This window comes from Papio anubis, chromosome 11 (assembly GCF_008728515.1).
Source record: "Papio anubis isolate 15944 chromosome 11, Panubis1.0, whole genome shotgun sequence".
NCBI classification, from domain to species: Eukaryota; Metazoa; Chordata; class Mammalia; order Primates; family Cercopithecidae; genus Papio; species Papio anubis.
This window is the reverse complement of record NC_044986.1, coordinates 10,561,471-10,584,358: the sequence shown is the minus strand read 5'-3', so window position 1 is coordinate 10,584,358 and position 22,888 is coordinate 10,561,471. Positions and strand designations below refer to the sequence as shown.

General features: G+C 40.2%; 1 long non-coding RNA gene across 1 annotated transcript; it reads left to right on the top strand.

Moving 5' to 3' along the window:
- Window positions 1-62: 62 nt before the first annotated feature.
- On the top strand, window positions 63-20,452 carry LOC110744187. Its single transcript, XR_002524490.2, has 2 exons — window positions 63-485; window positions 10,738-20,452. It is a non-coding gene; the product is annotated as an uncharacterized LOC110744187 (long non-coding RNA).
- Window positions 20,453-22,888: the final 2,436 nt, after the last annotated feature.

Sequence of the window (22,888 nt, the reverse complement as noted above, 5' to 3'; positions counted from 1 at the left end):
GCTATTGTGAGGTCTGAGTTTGAGACACTGAATGATCCCCTGGGGTGAAATGGACACACACTGCCAGGCTCCTGGTGTGTTGGAGTCCAGAGGAAGAGAATGGATAGAGAATGTGGCTGGGAGGCAATCTGCCCATGTCACTGCCACTGACAAACCCACAGGACTGCTCAGTTTTCACAAGAGGAAGATTCAGTCAACTAAGGTCTCGTTCACTGGCTTTTGCTTGTCTCTTCAGCCTTAGCTCCTCGTGCTTGATCAATGCCACGCTATCCATCATTCTCAAAACAAGCGTCTAAGCTATTGTTCACAGTCCCCTCATGTGTTGAATACCTCTCTTATCCTTGGCAATTTGTTTGTCTCTCAAGACCTAGCTTGATTGTTGCTTCCTCTGAATGTCTCCTTGCAGAATAAATCACCCTTTGTCCACGTTCTCATAGCACTTTCTGCATGATGCTATGGTGCTTTCTCACATACCGACTTGCTTGGTAAGTCAGATTTCTTGGTAAATCTGTCTCTCCCTCTATTGAAAGAAGGTACCAACAGCATCTTATTCTTCTTTGGGGCATGGTTCTCAGCAGAGGGCATGGTGTAGGGCAGATGTTCAGTTTGCTAACTCAATAAACAATTGTCCTGAGTCCCTGTTCAAAGGTGTGGTTAAGAATGGCACTGGTGGGAATGGATATTGCCAAAACTCTATGGAAGGTAATTTGGCAATATGTATCAAAATTTTAAATGTATTTGCCAGTTATGTGGTACAAAATAAATTACGCACAAGGTTGGTCAGTGCGACCTTGTTTGAGGTGACAAACCTCATGGCAAACTCAAATACCCATTAACCAGTAATTGGTCAGAGAATTCTAGTTAGCCCTACAATGGAGTAGCATAAGAGTATAGGACTATAGGAGTCAAAATGTTCAAGGAAGGAAGACCTTTACTTATGTGGAAATAACTCTAAGAAACATAATTAAATGCAAAAAGCAAGATGATAACATATATATATTCTAGAATAGTTTTTTGTGTTGGAGAGGGAAAAAATAAGCATGTATGCATTTGTATTTGCATAAAGAAACTTCAGAATAATACACAAAAAACTAATGAAACAGTAGGTATTCAGCAGATGAAGTGGTGGGAATGAGCCATTTCATGGTATACATGATTATATTGTCTTGAATGTAGAACCACATGAATGTATTAGGTATTTGAAAACATAAATTTAAAAAGTAAAGAAGCAGATCATGGAAAAAGATTGCCATGTTATGTCTGACAAACACAGGTCCTAAAATTCCTTTGCCTTACCTGAAATCCACAATGGATATTTGTGAGTTGGGCCAGTGCTCAGACCCATGTAGGCACTAAAACACAGAGGTACTTTTCCAGTCGACACAGGCAAATTCAGTTACCTGGACCATTTGCGAGCCTGGGCATCAGCAGAGGGCCTCTGAGCAGTGAAGAAAATGCCTTTTGCAGTGCATTCATTGGCTTTCCCATGTGTCCCACACTCAACTGCTAATTAAGAGTGACCTTGAACAAGCCATACAACACCTGGCACATCATATGCACTCAACAAATATTTCTGGAACAATTGATGGGATTGTTGGACTCCAATTGATGGAATATCATGTATGTACCCATTAAAAATTGAGTCTTTAAAAAATTTTCAATAATATGACATAATGGGATACAAAAATAGGCAGAATATAAAACTTATATAGGATATAATTTGGATGCTGTAAAAATACAAATACGCAAGAGGAAAAAAAGACCAAAAGGAAATACACAGTGACACTAAGGTTACTTCAAGCTATGGGCTTGTGGGGATATTCCAGGGCTGCTGGTGCATCAGCAGGCTGGTCAACTCCAGATATTTAGATGGAAAAGTTATGGCCCTGCCACAGCAGGTACAGGCAGGTAAAGGTGCCATTGTCAGGGTCCAGCTCCTCCAGACTTCAGAGAAAAGGAGGGTGAGAAAGGATACTATCAGGGGAAACCCCACCCCTGATATTTAACGTGGGTTCTTTTCTATTTCCCTAAGCATCTCAGCTGGTTTGAGAAATAAAGGGAAAGAGTACAAAAGAGAGAAATTTTAAAACTGGGTGTCCGGGGGAGACATCACATGTTGGCAGGTTCCGTGATGCTCCTTGAGCCGTAAAACCAGCAAGTTTTTATTAGCAATTTTCAAAAGGGGAGGGAGTGTACGAATAGGGTGTGGGTCACAGAGATCACAGGCTTCACAAGGTAATAGCATATCACAAAGCAAGTGGAGGCAGGGTGAGATCACAGGACCACAGGATGGGGTGAAATTAAAATTGCTAATGAAGTTTCGGGCATGCATTGTCATTGATAACATCTTATCAGGAGACAGAGTTTGAGAGCAGGTAGCCTGTCTGACCAAAATTTATAAGGTGGAAATTTCCTTGCCTAATAAGCCTGGGAGCACTGTAGGAGACTGGGACTTATTTCATCCCTTCAGCTTCGACCGTAAAAGACGGCTGCCTCCAAGGGGGCCGTTTATAGACCTACCCTCAGGGCACATTCTCTTTCTCAGGGACGTTCCTTGCTGAGAAAAAGAATTCAGCGATATTTCCCCTGTTTGCTTTTGAAAGGAGAGAAATATGGCTCTGTTCCGTCCAGCTTACCGGCAGTCAGAGTTTAAAGTCTCATCTCCCTTGTTCCCTGAACTTTGCTGTTATCCTGTTCTTTTTTCAAGGTGCCCAGATTTCATATTGTTCAAACACACATGCTCTACAAACAATTTGTGCAGTTAACGCAATCATCAAAGGGTCCTGAGGCAACATACATCCTCTTCAGCTTACGAAGATGATGGGATTAAGAGATTAAAGTAAAAACAGGCATAGGAAATCTCAAGGGTATTGATTGGGGAAGTGATAAATGTCCATGAAATCTTCACAATTTATGTTCAGAGATTGCAGTAAAGACAGGTGTAAGAAATTATAAAAGTATTAATTTGGGGAACTAATAAATGTCCATGAAATCTTCACAATTTATGTTCTTCTGCCATGGCTTCAGCTGGTCCCTCCGTTTGGAGTCCCTGACTTCCTGCAACAGGATACACCTGGGCAGGATGTCACCACAGCAACAAGGCTCTACACTACGGGCAAGTCTGGTTTTCTCACACCTGGTTCCACAAACTACTGCTTTTAGCTCACTTCCTTCTCTCCTTCTGTTTCTCTCATTGTCATTCCCAGGCTTTTTGCTTTTGTTTTCTTTTACAGATATTTCCCCTCAATTGTTTTTACATTAGGTTTTATTCTTGAATTTTACCTGGTTTTGTCCTGACTTGTATTCACAGGCATCAATCTCATCTCCTGGTTCATTTTCAAATTCTCTTGACCTGCCTTTCACATCTGTCTTTTATCTTTTACTTCATGTTTACTTTATTTCTTTGTCTTGTACCCTTTACCTTTTATACATATTTCATTTATTATTAATATTTGTAAACACTTTTACCTATCGTATCAGGGTTCTCCAGAGAAAAGGCAATACAATTTGTGTGTATATGTACACACACACATACACACATATACACAAATATATGTATACACACATACATATATATAAAAATCCAATTCTCTCATATGAGAGAGACTTATTATTATTATTTATTTTAGGGAATTGGTTCACATGATTATAGAGGCTAGCAAGTGCAAAATCTGCAGGGTAGGCTGTCAGGCTAGAGGCCCAGGAAGAAGTCAGTGTTGCAGTTCAAGTCCAAAGGCCATCGGATGGCAGAATTGCTTCTTGCTTAGGAAAAGGCAGTATTTTATTCAATTCAGGCCTTCGTGAGGCTCATCCACATAATACAAGGCAATTGGCTTTGCTCAAATGTCACGGATTTAAATGTTAATCTCATCCAAAAACACTGTCCCAGAAACATTCAGAATAATAGATCATATCAAATACCTGGGCACCATGGCCTAATCGAGTTGACATAAAATTAACCATTACACCTACTTATATTTCATAGGTTTTTAATAATTTGCTTTAATGTTTTAAAATATAAGGCTTTTAGTTTTTATACATCGTTTTACCCATTATTGAACTTTATATTAACAGATTAATGTAGTACGTATTCCTTTGTGTCTGCTTTGTGCCCCTTATTATGAAAAAAAGTTACAATTCTCTCATTGATATCCTTGTACATTCCTTTTCATTGTTGTTTAGCATGATGATGCTACGATTTATTTATCAGTCATCTGTTGCTTACATTTCAGTGGTTCCTGATTTGGGGAACATTCTTGTACATGTCTCCTTGGGCTTATGTGCATGCTTTTCTCTACCAATTCACGTTCCCACCAGTAGTGTATGAGAATCCCTGTTGATACTCATCTTGCCAATACAGGTAGATAAGTTGTGGTATCTTGGATGGTTTTCATTTACATTTTTCTGGTTACAAATAAAATTGAACACTTTTTCTATTGGCCACTGAGATTGCTCTTTTGCAATATCTATTCAAGTCTTTTGCTCACTATATTCTAGTTTTTGTTTTCTTATTGATATGCAAGATTTCTTTATATGTTCTTGATATAGGCCCTTTGTCAGTTAAATGTGTTGCAAATATCCACTCCTACTCTGCAATTCACCTTTTTACTTTCTTTAAGGTGTCCTTTGATGAACGGAAGTCCTTATTTTTATACTAGCTGCACTCTAATTTATCAGCCTTTCCCTTTATGGTTAGTGCTTTCACGTCTTGTTTAAAAAATCATCTCCTACCTCAAGTAGGAGTGATACTCTCATATATTATACACACATATACACACACATACACACATACACATACACACACAGGTACACATACACACATACAAACACATACACACATACACATGCAAATACACACACATAAACATACATACACACATATACATACACACACACATAGATACACACACATACAAACACATACACACACAGACACGTACACATACACACAGAGACACATGCATACACATACACACACATAGATACACATATACATACACATACACACACACAGACACGTACACATACACACATACACAAAAATATACACATACATACACATACACACACAAAGACACATACAAACATTCATACAGTGATATTCTCCTATGTCATTCTCTAAAACCTTTGATATTTTTTCATTTGAAGTTTGTTAACTTCTTATCCTCATATTATTAACTTTATTTTTCCACCTTATTTTCCTTGAAGTGTATTTTGCAACTTATTTTTATAATGGCTACCAAAAAGTGTGAGGGTGTGTGAATAAGTCATACACAAATCCCTGGGGATTCCCTACCCTCCTGCAGCTGCCCCTGCAGCCATCCCTGGGCTCTGGCTGCCTCTGGTGGATCTTGCAGAGTCTGGCTCTCCAAAGACCCATCTGCCATCTCCCTCTCCAGGGCTAAGTCTATTCAGGTAGCTGCTTTGAAGCATGGAAATGGTGCTCCTTCTTAACATTGCATGAGATCCACACCTTATATAAGGAGCTGTGCTCTTCAAAATCATAGTCTCCTCTACAAAACCACCAGCTCAGGGCACACCACATTCTGGGAAGTGTCCTCTATGTCAGTGCTTCTCAAACATTAAACGTTAACCTCCTGGAGGTCTTGTGGAAATGCAGTCTGATTCTGCAGGTCTGGGCTAGGACCTGCACCTCTAACAAGTTCCCAAGAGAAGCAAAGTTGCAACTCTCTGTGTGGGTCACTCAATAAGAGGTGCTCCTCAAAGCTTGTCCCTGGACCAGCGGTGACAGCAGCAGCATCACCCAAGACATGCAGACTCTCAGGCCCCATCCAGAACTACTGAGTCACAATCTGCATCTCAGCAAGTTCCCGGGTGAATGGCAGGCATGGTAAAGTGCGAAAGGAAGCTGGCCCGGGCAATGTCCTCAGCTGCCGCCTGTGAGGGATCAGATGATGCACAGCCTACATCAGAGGGATCAGACGATGCACAGCCTTTGCAGAACACCTGTGGACGGAATTCTACACATTCCACAGCGATGTGCCTCAGACATCCTGGTTTCCAGGCTGAGCCTCCACCTCTCTTGGCATGAAAGAGTCTTTGATGCTCAGCTTCCTCAGTCTCCTTCCTTTTGGCACAAGGGTTGAGGAGACCTGGCTTAGGCAGGCTTGTTCCAAACCATTATCAAGGAATGGGGTCAGCTGTGCCTCTTTGAGGAGCCTCTTTTGAGAGGTTCACCCAGAAGAGTGAGACCCAGAAGCAGGAGAGGCCAATTCTCATTTAGGCCTCTGAGAGAGGTTTCAGCCACACCGAGGTGTCACAAGCTTGATCTTTGCTTCTTCTGTCTCTCTTAAGGGAGCAGATTATTAACTGGGGAAATCAAAACCCTGAAAGGGTGATTTTCATCAAACTTCAGATTCTCATCAACGATGCTGATATTCCTGCCCACATGTGTCTTGTATTTTCCCCCAGAATTTCTGCTGGGTTCTTTGCAGGCCTTACCAACAAGCACCTTCCCTCTGAGATGGAGTCTGTCCCGCTGGGGGCCAAGCAGATGATAAACAGACATCAGGGCTCATGAGGTGAGATCTTCTCTAGTCTCTCCTGGCCAAGTAAATGGAGACCATTGTTCAACACCACATTCCTTTTCTGAAAGGAGACCTTGGTAATCCCCTTGTGGTTACTTCTGTTGTTATTAAAATCCACCAAAGGGCATGAGGAATTCTTTTCTGAAGTACAGGAGGGCTTGGGTTCTTGGATTTGGAGAGGTAATATGGTAGGCCTTCATCTTCACGGTAAGGCCAATAGATGCACATTTTAAGAACCAACAGGCTTGGCCGGGCATGGTGGCTCCTGCCTGTAATTCCAGCACTTTGGGAGCCTGAGGCAGGCAGATCACGAGATCGGGAGATCAAGACCATCCTGGCCAACACGGTGAAACCCCGTCTCTACTAAAATACAAAAAATTAGTCAGGCATGGTGGCACGCACCTGTAGTCCCAGCTACTTGGGAGGCTGAGGTAGAGGAATCATTTGAACCAGGGAAGTGGAGGTTGCAGTGTGCTGAGATCATGCCACTGCACGCCAGCCTGGTGACAGAGCAAGACTGTCTCAAAGATAAAAAAAAAAAAAGGCTCCAAAAATATGTCTCTAGATGCCTGAATTTTCTCTTTAGAAATGTGGTCAGTTGAGGTCACAGAATAAAACCCTGAGGGGTTAGTTGACTTTTCTAATGGGTTTTGATGCCATGATCCTAATAAAGAGGTCCTAGAGTATGATGGTCAACAGCATGGGTATGGAGTCACTGGTGTGCTAGTAAATGTTAACAACCGGCTCTCTGAATGAAGTTGACAAATGTAGCAAATAAAAATACAGGGCATCTGTTAAATTTGAATTTCAGATATGTCTCATTTACTTATATAAAGAATTATTCATTTTTATTGAAACTTCAAATTTAATTGGGTATCCTGTGTATTATCAGGCAACCCTATTTCTGGGTGGGGTGCGAGGAAAAAAAAATGACATTAATGCCTATGTCATTTTTTTCCTTCCAACATTTATTTCAGATTCAGGGGGTACATGTGGATTTGTTATATGGGTAAATTATGCGTCACAGGGGTTTGTTGTACAGATTATTTTATTGCCCCAGTAATAAGCATAGTATTCAATCGGTAGTTTTTTAATCCTCACTCTCCTCGCAGTAGGCCCTGGTGTCTATTGTTCCTTTCTTTGTGTCCATGTGTACCCAATGCTTAGCTCCCACTTACAGGGGAAAACATGTGATATTTGGTTTTCTGTTCCTGCATTAATTCACATAGGAGAATGGGTTTATTCTTTTAGGTTGATTCCATGTCTTTGCTATTGTGAATGATGCTGTGATGAACATACGGAAACGTGTTTTTGTCATAGAATCACAAAGGTATATACTGAATCATGGGATTGCCAGGTCAAATGGTAGTTTTGTTTTCAGTTCTTTGAGGGATCTCCAGACTGCTTTCCACAAAGGCTGAACTAGCTTACATTCCCACCAGCAGTGTATACAGCTTACTATCTCTAGGGAGTCATGTAAACTGGGAAGCCTCTGTTTCATATGTACAGCTAGAATAGTAATATGACTTGTCTTAGAGGGTAGTTGGGAAGATAGAATGAGAAGTTACATTCATGGAAATGCTCAATAAAGAGCTATTGAGTGTCCTAGATTGTGGCGAATACTAGTCTCTGCATATTCACTGTATCACTCCAGTCATCACAAACAAACATTTTGGTCCAAGAAAGGGTGGAGTCCACCATTGTCTCTAACCCCAAGGGGGCATTCATCCTCCCTAGGGACCTGGTGGGCTGGACTTGTAATAGGTTTCTGGAGTTAGTGATGAGTCTAATAGGTTATTTCTATTTTAGGGGCAGATTATTTATATCTAAGAATAAATATTTCCAACATTTTAAATTTCTTTTTATAGTTTTATTGAAGTATAATTGATACAAAATAAATTACACATATTCAGATATAAAATCTGATGGGCTTTATGTATATAAACAACCATCCTTACAATAAGATAATGACTATATCCACCATCCTCCAAAGCTTTCTCATGCCCTTTGTAATCTCTCTCTCCCCTCACCTCTGTCCCACAACCACTGATCTTCTTTCTGTCACTATAGATTACTTTCCATTTTCTATAATTTTTAATAAGTTGAATCACACCATGTGTACTCCTTTTAAAAAATAAACTTTTTGATTTGGAATAGTTTTAGATTAATGGACAAAGTACCCCCACGCTATCTGTGTGGAGGCTGTGCATCGTCTGATCCCTCTGATGTAGGCTGTGCATTGTCTGATCCTTCACAGGCAGCAGCTGAGGGCGTTGCCCAGGCCAGCTTCCTTTCACTCTTTGCCACACCTGCTGTTCACCCGGGAACTTGTTGAGATGCAGATTGTGACTCAGTAGTTCTGGGTGGTGCCTGAGAGCCTGCATGTCTTGGGTGATGCTGCTGCTGCCACCACTGGTCCAGGGACATGCTTTCAGGAGCACCTCTTATTGAGTGACCCACACAGAGAGTCGCAACTTTGTTTCTTTTGGGCCAGCAGCGTTGGGCTCATCTGGGAACTTGTTAGAGGTGCAGGTCCTAGCCCAGACCTGCAGAATCAGACTCTGCATTTCCACAAGATCTCCAGGAGATTTATATGCACTTTAACGTTTGAGAAGCACTGACCTAGAAGACACTTTCTGGAATGTGGTGTGCCCTGAGCTGATGGTGTCATCGAGGAGACTATGATTTTAAACAGCACTGCTCCTCATGCCTTCACAACTTCCATGAACAATCAGGCCAGAGATCCTCTTAAGTCTCCATAGGCCAATGCACAAATGATTTAGCCATTCCAAGACGCCACTAGATTATGGAGGAAGGGTGTTAACTGTGGTTTCTCTTATCTTGAAATAACAACTTCCTGTATTAACCTGGCATGAAGATGGCGCCAGGCAAACCAGACTGTGATTCTGCAGGTCCTACCAAAGAAGACAGGGCAGGGGACAAGGGGGATGGGAGCCTCTCCATATTTGGAATGTTCCTTTCTGCCTGTAAGCAGCTTGGTAACTCATTTAAATATACATATATTTAAAACAATGGTAATAAAGATTCTTGGAATATGGATTGAAAAACAACTCCACCTGTAAATATAGATTATGGCTTTAGGATAGCCTAAGCATAGGCAACTAGTATGATGATTAAGCATGAAAAAAATAAATAAATAAAAGAAACCTTCTTCCAATGCAAAAGCCATCAAAAAGTTACCAAGACATTCCTCTTTTTAAGGAAGTTTGTAGTTATCATTTATTTTTTACAAGTTTATTGAAGAATATATACTTATCCACACTATAATGTGAGTGGCAATTATTAGGGGAAAATATTCCTCAACTATTTTTTTAAAAAATAACGAAACAGAAAAAGGATGTTTGCTCGTTTTATGCCAAGAAATACACATAGGAGGTGTTCTATAAACTTGCATAATTTTTACAGATGTTTTTGGTTTGTAAAATTTAGCAAATTTCTTCTCAGATATTGAAAAGGTCACTTACAGTTTTAAGAATCCTAGTTTTAGGCCAGTTAAAGAAATACATGTTTTTTTTTTTTTTTCTTTTAAGTGCATGGGAAAAATAAACAGTGACTTTACCTGATTCTGTCAGATTTTAGCTAGACTTAAAGTATTTATGGTACAAGTTTTTGTTTAGGTTCTCATGTGCAGTTACTGCACCTTAAATTACAGACATTTTGCCATTGGCAAAGATTGAGAAGGCTGTTCATTCTACAATTTCAGTTGCTCTGATTCTGCAAATACTTTAGAAGGAGTTTCTACAACTCCAAGTAGACTTTTAAATGCTTGATTTTTGAATAAAACTTAAAACATAATATTGGAAAGTGATATGGAACTTGTTTACCAAATCCAAATGGAGCAAGGGAAGCTAGAAGCCAGTGAGAGGGTGAGCCCAGGTAAGTTGTGAGCCCACAGAAGCACTTGGGATAGAGATCTTGTTCCCTATTCTGCCGAGAGTTGATACACTGTACTTCAGAATAAAGCTTTCTTCTAATTCTTAAGACCTGTACCTATTTCTGTCTAATATTTAATTTAGATATAGTATTCCAGAAAGTGAAAATGAAAGATGATATGTTTTGCAGACCAAACCCACAGGCACAAGCTAGCTTTAAGAAAAGTGGGGAGAAGGGGTGGTGATTAACTTTAAGCACAAATAAGAAAAACAAATCATTTTCGTTCTCTAACTAGGTGATGTGCACTCCAGCAGTAGTAACCCCATGTTGCTAATATGATCATGCGACCTAGACCCTCAACAAGTCAGCTCAGAGGCCTGGGTTGTACTGAAAGCAATTCCCACAAATGAGACACGGTGGTGGAAGAAGGAAGAGAATGAGTCTAGGCTTTTTCATTTTGAGAAGAAAATGATAGCCTCCCAGTAAAGGGAGTTGCATGGGTTCAAGTTCCAGCTCTGTTGTTCCCCGTCTATGGGAATTTATACAAGACAAAGAGACAGGTGGCTAAGACACAACAGGGAAGATCTGACTGGGGAAACTGTATTAGAATCAAAGTACAAGGACAGAGACTGCTCAAGAGAAAAAAAAAATCCCTTCTCTCCCCATCCTGCAAGGAAGGATTATGAATAAAAAGGGTGATTTTGCATTTATAGCGTTTGTGCCTCCAGGAGGTCCTATTTGTGAATCTGTAAAAGAAGATGTCAGATGTTGGAGAAAATTGGAGAGGAGAATCCATAGAAGCTGCCACTACCTGGGTAACCTGTGTGAAGGACAGGTCACTTCCTGATCACAGCTGAGCCTGCGTTGGAGCCAGGGCTGTCCCTCCCCATAGAATAGCCCTGCCAAGGCAGCGGTTCCTACGCACCCCTCCTACTCATTCTCTCTGGGGAGGTCTGGTTTGCAGAGTTTTGCAGACAAAGAAGCCAATGTACTGAAGGAAAGTTTCAGTGATTTTCCCAAGGTCATACTACTTAAAATTAGAAAAAGCAAAACAAAACAAAAAAACACCAATCCCAATATAATCTGAGGTCAGATTCCCCAGGAAATGATGTGGTGACTGAATGGTACCAATCAGTCTGATAAGAAGATTGAAGTGGAATGTGAGGCTGGTGAAATTCACAGAGAAAAACACTGAGCATCAAGGGTGTAGCAGTTCCCATTGTCACCACCTTTAAATGATACGTTTCGTCTAAAACAAGGAATGCCATCAAAATTAATAGTAACACTAACTAATATTCATTGAACATTTACTGTAAGCAGGCACCAGCCTATCAGCTGTACCTGCCATAACCCACTTAAATATACACATATTTAAAACAATAGTAATAAAGGTTCTTGGAAGGCAACTGCTTCCAAAACAAACCTGATTAACAGCTTCAGTAATCTTCTTTGATAGGCAGGGTGAGATTAGAAATACTGGAGCCTGGCACAGGGCACAGCGTGGGCCACTGACTGGATTTAATGCTGTGTTCACGTTTGATGTTAGGTTCTGGATCAGGGAAGGAGCTGGGGCTCCAAGTGGTTATAGGGGATGCTCAGGGACTCATTACCCACCAGTTAGAAAGATTTACAATCTTTTTATAGTGGTACAACCGTAGCAATCTGTGCTGGTCAAATAGCAACCCTACTGGCAGGTGTCAATCCTGACTTACCCTTCCTTTTTCAGGAAACTTTGCCAAGTATCACCATAATCTTGGGGCAAAGCCTCCCATATGTTTCACAAAATGCAAGGTGTTCCCCCCGATTATCTCTCCCTGCCTGGAAATGTGTGATGTGTCCTCTGTCTGGAAGCAACCCTGCTTGCTTTCCCAGAATTTGCAAACTCCTGTGTGAGATCCTGGCCTTTTCTGCCAATTGAGGTGGAGCTTAAGAGTTGTTATTAAGGACATGAAGTTTTCTCTGTATCATGAGAGGATGATGCAAATAACCAGTCTTTGAACTTTTCATGTACACTCCTCACTCCTCTCTGGGCTCACCCTGGGGAGGATTTGTGTTTTTTCAAGAAAGCTGAACCTAACTGAGCATGCATAAAAAGATTGTATGAATTACCATGTACAAACATGAAACCATCTTAACACCTTGTTGGCAAAGCATCTCCTACAGGTACTGGAACCTTGGTGGGTAAGAGGAGGGAGTTACCATATATCTTCTTTGTGATCTAACATCAAGAAGAGTACATTGTCATGATCTTCCAACTGTGAGCCTCGAAACAGAGTCCCAGAAAGAGCCCTAATGTTCAGTGCTGAGAATCTCCAAATGGCTGGCTGGGCTCTTGCTTACTTCAGGCAGTGCTTTTCTTCTCTGTTGTTTAGAAGTCCATTGATTCTTTAAATGGGCAATCTACTGTTAACATTTTTAATAGTAGTGTTCAAAACAAAAAATGATCTCTGGACCCTGACAGCAGCTACTGAGTTGACCATCTGCCCTGCACTTGCGCTTCTCACCCTTTCAGTTGCAGGCAAGGCTGGTGGTTCTTGTAGCTGCAGCCACCTTAGCCACTATAACCCACCGTGGTCCCCCTGAGGCAGCCTCCACCAGCACTCTCACCTTAGCCCTGCCACCTCTGTCAGTTGTGTCACCTCAGGAGCAAACACTCTCATCTTTGCTGTCCTTGCTGTCACTACATCCCAACTGCAGTCACTGTGGTTGGGCAATTGAGGTGTCTTGCAACAAGGAAGGGGAAACATTTGACCAAGGAATCCAACTAGCTGTGGCACAAAGGATAAGGAGAATGGAAGGGAAAGTGTTGAAAATGGAGACATCAAAGGACTGTGTGTCGATATTGAAGTAGTTTAGTGCTCTGATGATCCTGCAGAGGCCAAACACACCTCAGGAGAGGGACATGGGGAGACCATGGTGGGATTAGGGATGAAGAAACAGGACATGGCAATGAAGGAGCAGAGTGTGATTTGGAGCTCTCCATTTTGATGGCTTTCACATTGTAATAGAGGACTTTTGAAGTTACGCACGCTGACTTTGTCAATAAAGATAAAGATTTCAGCCTGCCTGTGGTGACTGAGCATTCAGTTAATGCTATATGTTATGAATTGAATTGTCTCCCCCAAAATTCATATGTTGAAGTCATAACCCTCAGGATGTGACCTTATTTAGAAACAGTATGTTTATAGAGGTAATCAAGTTAAAAGGTCTTTGGGGTGGGTCTTAGTTCAATATGACTAGTATGCTTATAAAAATGGAGAGATTTGGAGGCAGGCATGCACAGAGGGAGAGTGCCAAGTAAGGATGAAGGCAGAGGTTGGGGTGATGCTTCTACATGTCAAGGAACACCAGAAAACCACCAGAATCTAGGGGAGAAGCACAGAATGGATTCTTTCTCACTGTCCTCAGAAGAAATCAACCTCGCCAACAATTTTTCAGACTCCTGGCCTGCAGAACTGTGAAACAATAAATTTCTGTTGTTTAATCCTCACACTTTATAGTACTTTGTTACAGCAGCCCTAGCAAACTAACACATCATCACAATCTTTCCAGCAGAATCTGCCCAAAGAAAATTAACATTCTATAAGGAAATTATTAATCTTGAAAAAAAACATATGCTGGTTTCTATCAACCTCTGTTTGATAAGAGATAGAAAGTCTTCATTGTAGCAGAAGACCCTAAAGAAGATGAAGTGAAAAGAAACCAGGTATTGCAGAGGGACCTGCCTGAAGGAATGAAAAGAAGGCAAAACTTGGAGAGAGGAAAAGTGTGGAGGAAAAGATGATCCAGAAGCAATGGCTCTCAACCTTGACTGAGATTCAACCTTGGTTGACGTTGGATTCACCTGAGGAGGTGGTTATGGGGAAGGCTTTTTATAACTCCTGATACTCATGCAATATCCTACACTAATTACATCAGAAGCCCTGGGTGTAGGACCCAGATATCAGTATTTTGCAATGGTCCCCAGGGGATTCTATTGTGCAGCCAAGGTTAAGAACCACTGCCTAGTGAGTTCCTCATTTTTGGTGAACTGTGTTGAAAAATGTTAACTGGCTCCTAAATACAGTTCTCAAGCATGTTCTGGAGCTCCTGAAATATTCCAGAGTGAAGTTTCAGAATTTGGTGAGTCTACGAGTTTTACAATGGACTTTCTTTTTTAACTGAATGATATTTCACAAATGACATGTTGATATACTCAATAAGATAATCGTCAGACAATTCTGGTCTCCTCTTATTGGGTGGAGCAGATGTGTTGGACTGAGTGGTATGTGAGCCTACCCAGGAGAAAAGAAAAGAATGCCACTATGAAAGGAAGCTGTAAAAATGCATGAGGCAGGGAAATATTTGAAGAGCGAACAAACTAGCTTCTGTTGATTCTTTCTTAAGTTATTCTTGCGAGTGGAGACTTGAATGCTGTCAAAGCTATCTTTGCTGCAGATTATATATAGGGGCACTTTCTCGATGACTGTGTAGTGCCATAATCAATAGCTACTTCATAGGAGAATATTACAAAGGTAACTGTGATACAGAAGCTCAAGATGCTGATGATGGCAAAGTAGAAAGTGCAGCTCAGAAAAACAGGAGGATTAAGAAAAAGAACCACGAACATCTGTTCATACCCAGCAGACAGCAAGTCACAATGAATCAGTTTGTGTGACTCTTTGGGGAAAATTTTGAATATTAGAGACTAAAATATAACTTTCCATGGCTTAAAATCTTGTACATTCAATTTCTCTTGTTTAAAAAATATTTTCTTCAAAAAATAAGTTTTAAAAAAGCAAACCAATTTATTCTACTTTGAATTATAATCATGTACTTTGAACTTAGTCTATAGGATGCTGCCATTTATTGGCACTATCATTTGCATCTTGTGAATGGCTTTGTCATGTAGGAATAGCACTAGAGTTGTGAGTTTTATCAGAATTGTCATCTGAGATCACTATATACTCAGAAAAAGTTGTTCAGAAGTACCAGTCAAAGTAGTTTCTAGGCTAGCTTGCCTTTACTGTGCCTTTGTCATAGAAATACAACCTCTATTCTAGCAAGGAGATAAATCTATTTGATTTTGATGGTTTATCAAGTAATAAAAGTTTAAAATTTCTAGCAGGACCACATTTTATAATATTAGCTGTTGGCTGGTTTATGTGACAGAAGTATACTTATATCAAGATTATCTTTTTATCACTTGAGGATTAAAATGTTTATCATGCTATTTGAAAAAAAAAAAGATAATCTTTTATAGAGTGCCACCCCTTTATACAGTTGGCATAGGAAAGAGAGCTGGCATCTGCTTCACAGGCCCAGGTGGGCCACATTCTGTACAAGGGGAAAAGGTAGGTAGCTGGGTTGGTAGAGCTGTTTAACAATGACCATCATAGATACAACCATAATCTCTTACCTAGTGTTACACACCTGGTTAAAACTAAAACCAGAAATTATAAAAGTTACAATCCACCTTAGAGGGAAAGAGTACTCACTTGCTTTTTATCAAGAGACACTGTGTCTCCTGTGGCTTTCTGAAAAAACACAAACTAAAAAAAAAAAGACATGGAGATGGAGAACATGAGAACCAGCCAACCTGAGTTCTTATTCCACAGCTTCACTCTCTCACCGGCTGTCCTTGGGCTTAGTCAGCTTCTCCCTGTCTCAGTTTTCACATCTATAAAATGAAGGTAAGACTATATGTTCTGCTTACCTACAGAACTATTTAGAAAATGAAAATGAAATAATGAATGTGAAACACTCAGAGCAGTAAATAAATACTAAGCAAACATAAGGAGTCACAGAATGCTTATTTTACTTTATTCCTGTAGCAAATGCCCCCTTTCAAGTGTAGTTTATTCTTTTAATCAATTTTCCTGTTTCTCACTTCTATACTTGGCTTCCATTTATTTCTCCTGCTTTTATTTTTGTTTCTCCCATTTCCTCACTTAGTGGCTTTAAAAATATATATCTTGTTAGATTGTTTGCACTTTTATCAAAGCTTTTGATTCTTTTTCTGGAAGGTGACATAAATATAAATAATGGTATAATAAACTCAGTCCCAGTTATCTCAGGTAAAATATGTATTCTCGCACAAACATCTTACCCCTGACCACTATCTTGCAGGGTGGGTATTTTTTCCAACCGTAGGCTGCAGCTAGTGCTGATGCAGCCAAACAATTTGTTTGCCTTCTACCAGCAGGAGTCAGGATCCCTGGATTAAAATCTGGCCTGCACTTCTAGCAAGCTATGTGAACTTCTACAAATTCATTTTTAAAAATAAATCTTAATTGAGTCCCACTGATCTAGACATCAAGGAGGCAATGACAAACTGGCACCCTACCAAGTCAGCTTTACAATCCCCACATCTGCAACACGTGGGCAACACACCACGTCCTCCTCCTATAGGTTGGGGAGGGCTGAGTGACACGTGTGTAAAACACCAAGCACAATCGGGGGCCGCAGGGAGCACTCAGTAACTGTCAGCAGTTCTGGGTCAGCCCCTCAGCAGACAGTCCCCATCAGACAACCTGAGACCAAGCAACCAAGAGGCCAACCAATCCCTGCAGGATTTCATCCATGACCTCTGCCTTCTACCTGGATCTAACTTCCTGAATGACCAGTGAAGTTCTGCAAGTTGGGCACAAACTTAGCGGAATAAATGGGGCTTTGGGCTGAAATGGGAACAGATGAAAGGAATGTTTTCTTTTGAACACTCATAAAGAACAAGGAGTCTCAGTTTCTTTAAATGTCAACATAATGCAACCTGTCTGCATTTTATTCCAGTGAAGGAATCTATTGTTTCTATGGACGATAAACAGACAGAAAGTAGGAGTTTCCTACTAATTCTTATCACTTTTCAGAAGCAGCTTCTCCTCCACTGACGCGTCCCCTGCACCCCATCAGTACTAAAAGCAACCTGCTCCTTAGAGACACAGGCTCCAGCAAAGCCGGGAGAAGCATTGAGAGGCTCCAGGGAGAAGCCAAAGTGAAAGGGATGTGGAGTCAGCTGTGCAGGGACCACCACAAGCCTAGGAATGCAGCAGAGGCTACTTGGAAACAATTTGCTGATCTTCAACAATCTGTTGCTTTAAAATGCATCTAATTCATTCAAATGCTGGAAATAATGCCAGTAGCCAACAATAGAAGAAGAGTGGAATGAATTATGCAGCATTCTATCAGTGAAATACTATGCAGCTGTTCAGAATCATAGTTATGTTTTAAAAAAACATTTAAACTGGAAATGTCTCATTGCATAATGAAAAGTTTGAAAAACACAGTGCACAGAACCATACCACCATAAGGTGCAAGTCCAAAATTAGTGATGAACTAACAACAGCAACAACAAATCACACATTTTGTTTGAGAGCTTTAAAGGAAATATACTAACAGTGTGTAACATAGAGGTATTGGTTTTATTTCCTTCTGCAGTTTTTCATGTACTTTATAATTTTCTTTAGCGAATATTATTTTCATCATGTTAACGAATAAAAGTTACAAAATGTATGATCAGCTGCTGAACAAAGCAATAAGAACCCTACAACCTGAGATCAGACATAGCCACTGACACCTCCGCAAGTACCAGGGTGGGGGGATGACCGTGTCTGAGGATGCAACATAACTCGCATCTATCTCAGATGATGGCAGCATGAATGGAAGTCAACACCCAGGAACCAGGATTCTCTGCCAAGGGCTACAATGTGTTTTATGCTTTTAGGCATGAGGAGGAAAGGGAACATGTGGATTTACCAAGAATAAGCCTGAAATGGTTGGGACTCATTTAGACTTATTCTATAGTATTCTAAGGAAAACTTATGGGAGAATAAATACTCACTTTTGGTCTGTGAGATGTATCAGCTACAATTATTTTTGCCTGTGTAATACCCTCTCTCCTTCTATGCCTTTTTTTCCCCCTACCTTCACTAAATTTGGCTGAATTTATTTTATAACTTAATATTGGTACTGTCAGAAAAGCTCAAAATCTCTGTTGTAAAGATACCTATTGAGAAATCCTCTTGGTTGTATAATGTATAAATCTCTTATATACGCCTAGTTTTGTTTTCCCAGCAACCCACTAAGCAGAGCAGAGCAGATAGTATTATCTCACTTTTTAGATGAGGAAACTAAGGCTCAGTGAAGCTAAGTGGATTGCCCCAAATCACAATGGAGGAAACAAGATGCAGGCCCTTCAAACCTAAGCCCCAACTCTCACCCCTCTTCTACTTCACCCATGACCCTATTTTTGCCATCATGACCAAGTGTGGACCTATCTAATCTTTGATATTCCACACACAAGAGAAGCCCGGAAACCATTCCCGCTGGATGTAGTGACCAACATATTGGATGTACCCAAATTGCCAAGTGGTCATGATAAATAAGATTAGAATATTCAGATTGGAAAAATATTTTTTTTGCAACTCTGTCTCACAACCCAGAACCCACTGGGTCTAAAAAACCTTGTCTTTTTGTTTCATTCACAGGGATATGGAGTTAGACATATGCTAGAGAAGGTGGGTTCCTCTATTAGACGACTAAGAATTATTTGAGATTATGGGATAGTTTATTATATAAAGCAATAATCTAAGTCAAGAGAAAAATATGTGTTAGGGAAGTAATAATTTGTAGAACATCAGATATCCCTGTGTACTGCAAAGTTCAATTAAACAAAGATTTAAGTAGAAGGCATCACGCTAAGCCTGCCATAAGTAAGCAATATTATAAGTAAGGATATAAACAATATAAAGAGAAGTTCTGCCCTCGAAGTTTACAAGATAATGGAGGGAATCAGACTAAAACACTAGTAATGGCAGTCAAGGCAGGATTTATTAAGAGTGATTAAGAATGTATTAAGGTATTAATTACAATCAAGGCAGAATATAAAAGCTGTGCCAAGTGGACGTCGTAGAATTAGAGAAGGGTGCAAACACATGTAGTTGGGAAATAAGAGGAAAACTTCAAGAGAGAAGAGGCAGTGTGTGGGCATTTAAAGACAAGTAGAATTTCAGCAGCGGTCTACTGGGAACAGCCACATGCCAAAAAAAGTGATGCCCTCCATGAGATCCAGGGTTCCTGGTGACCTCTTTCCCCAGGAGAGAAGGGTCAGGAGGGCCCATCTGCTTAGCCAGGTACCAGCACATGGTTTGACTCTTCTTCTCTATGATTTTAACTTCCAACTGTTCTGTGGAATGCCTCTCACAAGTAGAATCACCCTTTCTCCCATAGCAAATACACACAATATGCCAAAACAAATGAGTGTGCTGGTCTGAGTGCCTGCCAATCCAAGCCTGAGAAGAGCATCAGGTTGCACTGACCCACCTCCAACAGGTGAACTTGGAGAGTATATAAAGCTGAAACTCCAGGTTTTGCTGTAACTGGAAGTCCCCCCAACATGGGCTGCCAAGCCCTCCTCCTTTGGCTGCTGTTCTTCCATGCCATTATTCTACCTGAAGCAGGTACTACAGCTGATGCACAGGTTCATTTTACTCATGCCTTGTTACAAGCTTGAAAGGGAAAGTATGGTTATTTGCATGTAGGCCACCAGCACAACAGCTTAAAATTAAATGTAGATAGAGCTTTTACTCTGCTTAATGTAATTCAACCACTGATAAGATATTGCTGTGATGATCGCTGAATGCATAATCATAACTGATTTTAGGGAAGTTTGATTGAATATTTTCTGTAAGATTTGTTGTTTGTGAGCAAAGCATTAGCCAATTTATTGCTTTTTAAAATCATAGCTGTATGGTGAGATTCTGGATAGAAATAGACAAAGAAAGAATACTTGACTATGGTATAATCCAATAAGGTTCTTAAAATGTTCTTTGGCTTATGAATTGATATTTAGCACTAGGAGTATTGAATTACAGTCACGATTCTTTTATTGTTGCTGAATGGAGGTATAAAATATACCACTAAAAAAATCTTAGCTTGAAATACTTGACATGACATAAAATTATCTGAACTTGAGTCATGACGCCTTCTAATCTGAAAACCTGTACCTTTCTATAAAAATAGATTGATCAATTTGATATTCTTGGTTTTAATGCGTATTCCATATCTAGTCCTCTTAAGGAAATTTTAAATTTAACTTGGAACTAAACTAAACTAATTTAAAATATCTACATAACTTCAATTATTTTTATCATTATTTTGTGGCTTTGGGGGAAAACATTAATGTCCCACTTGTACTAACAAATGAAAATTTGGAACTACCCTTGACCAACAAGTAGTTTGAATATAATTCTTATTAACTATAAAGGAAAAACATAACTCACCCAACACACAATAGCAATTGACTTTACAGTTTGTAATATGTTCAAACTCTTTTTTTGTTCTGCGCATAATTGTATGAGTATGTTTATATCCAATATTCAAACATTTATTAAAACATACTAGGTTATTAGGAAGGATTTCAATAATTTTTTTAATCCTTTGAGTTTCTAAGCCTCGTTTCTTATCCATTTGTCCAATGAGGTTTCAGCTTGGGAATATGGGGTTTAGGGCAGAAAGATCTGGATCATTCAAGTGCTAACTGGGCACTTTTTGGCCTAGTGAACTTGGACAAGTTTTTAAATCTCTCTGTGCTGCTATTTCTCTCGTGTAAAAAGAATATAATTCACAGGATTGTTTGGAGGATTTAATGAAATGTTTGTAAAATCCTTGGAAGAGTGCTTTAGGCATAGAAAATGTTCAATGTTAACTGTTATTATAGACACTGTAAATTATAAACTATAGATATTTTAAACCTAGAAGAGATGAAAATACAGATTATCAGATTCAGAATACGACATTTTACCATGATACATCCATTCCCCGGGAAACCAAGATATTTTCCCCTTTTGACATTTTAGTAACAAGTTTTGAGTAATGGATTCAATATTTTAAAAACATATGGCAGGAAAGGAGTTCTTGTCTTCTAGTAGATCAACACTATGCAGTTTAGTACTTGGGGATTTATAAGCTATGCCAAATGTGTATGGAAATTGATCGAGTTTTCTGAAGCATAGCAAAAATTTGGAAATTTCTGAGAGAATTCAAAATTCACATTCATCACGTTTGTGCCACTCATGGCAAAGATGATTCTAGTTTGATGGCGCTCAAAGTGACAAAGTGTCAGCTTTAGGGACGTAATTGTAGGTCATAGGGGAAAGTGAACCTGGACCAATTCAGAATGAATCTCGGTCATCTCTGCCCCGCTTTCCCAGGCTCCTTCCCTTACTTGAAATGTACTGCTACTCTTGGGAAGTGGAATCAGTCTATGATTTAATCTCTTTGGAATCAAGTATCCAAAGGATCTTAGACAGATGGAACACCCAAAATAGACGATTATCAATCTGCAAGGAGTTTAATGATTTCTGGGAGCCAGAAAGAAAACCACCCCAAAATTCAGTGTTTCTCTAAAGACTACACCCTGATAACTAGTAATCTATTGGGAACAGCAGAGAAAGGGTCCCTTAAAGCAAAAATCAGCCTCATTCTGGTCCCAACTGTCCCAAATCCTTTCTCCTCTCTCACATCACAGTGAAAAACCAATTCCCAATGGAAAAAGCGCCCAAATGAGGACTACTATTACACTGGGCACTTCGATAATCCAGCTACAACAATATTCAGCTCTCCTCTTCCCTGCCTTATTCTGCTTTCTTTGAAATTTGCGAGCTTACCACCAAACATCAGAGCATTTCCCAGGCTGAGGGCACGTGCTGCTCTACTCTGGGCCCATTTCTTAGCACAGTGGCTGGCACAGTAGAGAACGCTCCATCACTAGTTTGAAAAAAATGAACAAAACACAATGAACAAGAACATCACACCCTTGGCTGATCTCCACTTATGAGATCTTTCTCAGAATAAAAACAACAGGATTATGAGGCTTCTTCCCCTGAGTGGCTGAAAATCTAGGGATATTTGAGAGGCTCAGCTAATCTTACAGACACCAATGGCAAGTCTCAGTTATCAACGGGGCCATTTTCTTGCCAGCTTCCTGGTGCCTCCTTCATCTTTGCCCCTTTTCCAACCCTTTCGTGCCCACCTGTACTGTCACTGCACCTCTCCCCCAAGATGTGGACATCGCCCCAGAGTTTATGGAGCGGGTGCTCTTGAACTTCCAGGAACTCATGCATTAGTGATACGATATGGCCCAATAGGCTTTTCTAGGCTCCTGGTGCTGATTGCACAAGAGTCTTACAGACAATGGGGCCAGTGAGACCGTCTGGAAACAACCACCCAGGGACACCACTGCAGTTCCATGCAGGTCACTTTGATGCTAGAAGAGATTTGGGGAACTGGCAGACCATTGGAGCGCAGTTGATATTAGGGTGATTTACATGAGAAGTGAAGACAAAGGGGAACTTGTTGACCATCAGAGAGTGAAAGGCTATTTCTGATAATGCAATTGTTCCCTGGCACAGAATTTATCTAATCAACACAATCCAAGTGAAATCATTAAAAAGTCTCTATAAACCCCATTA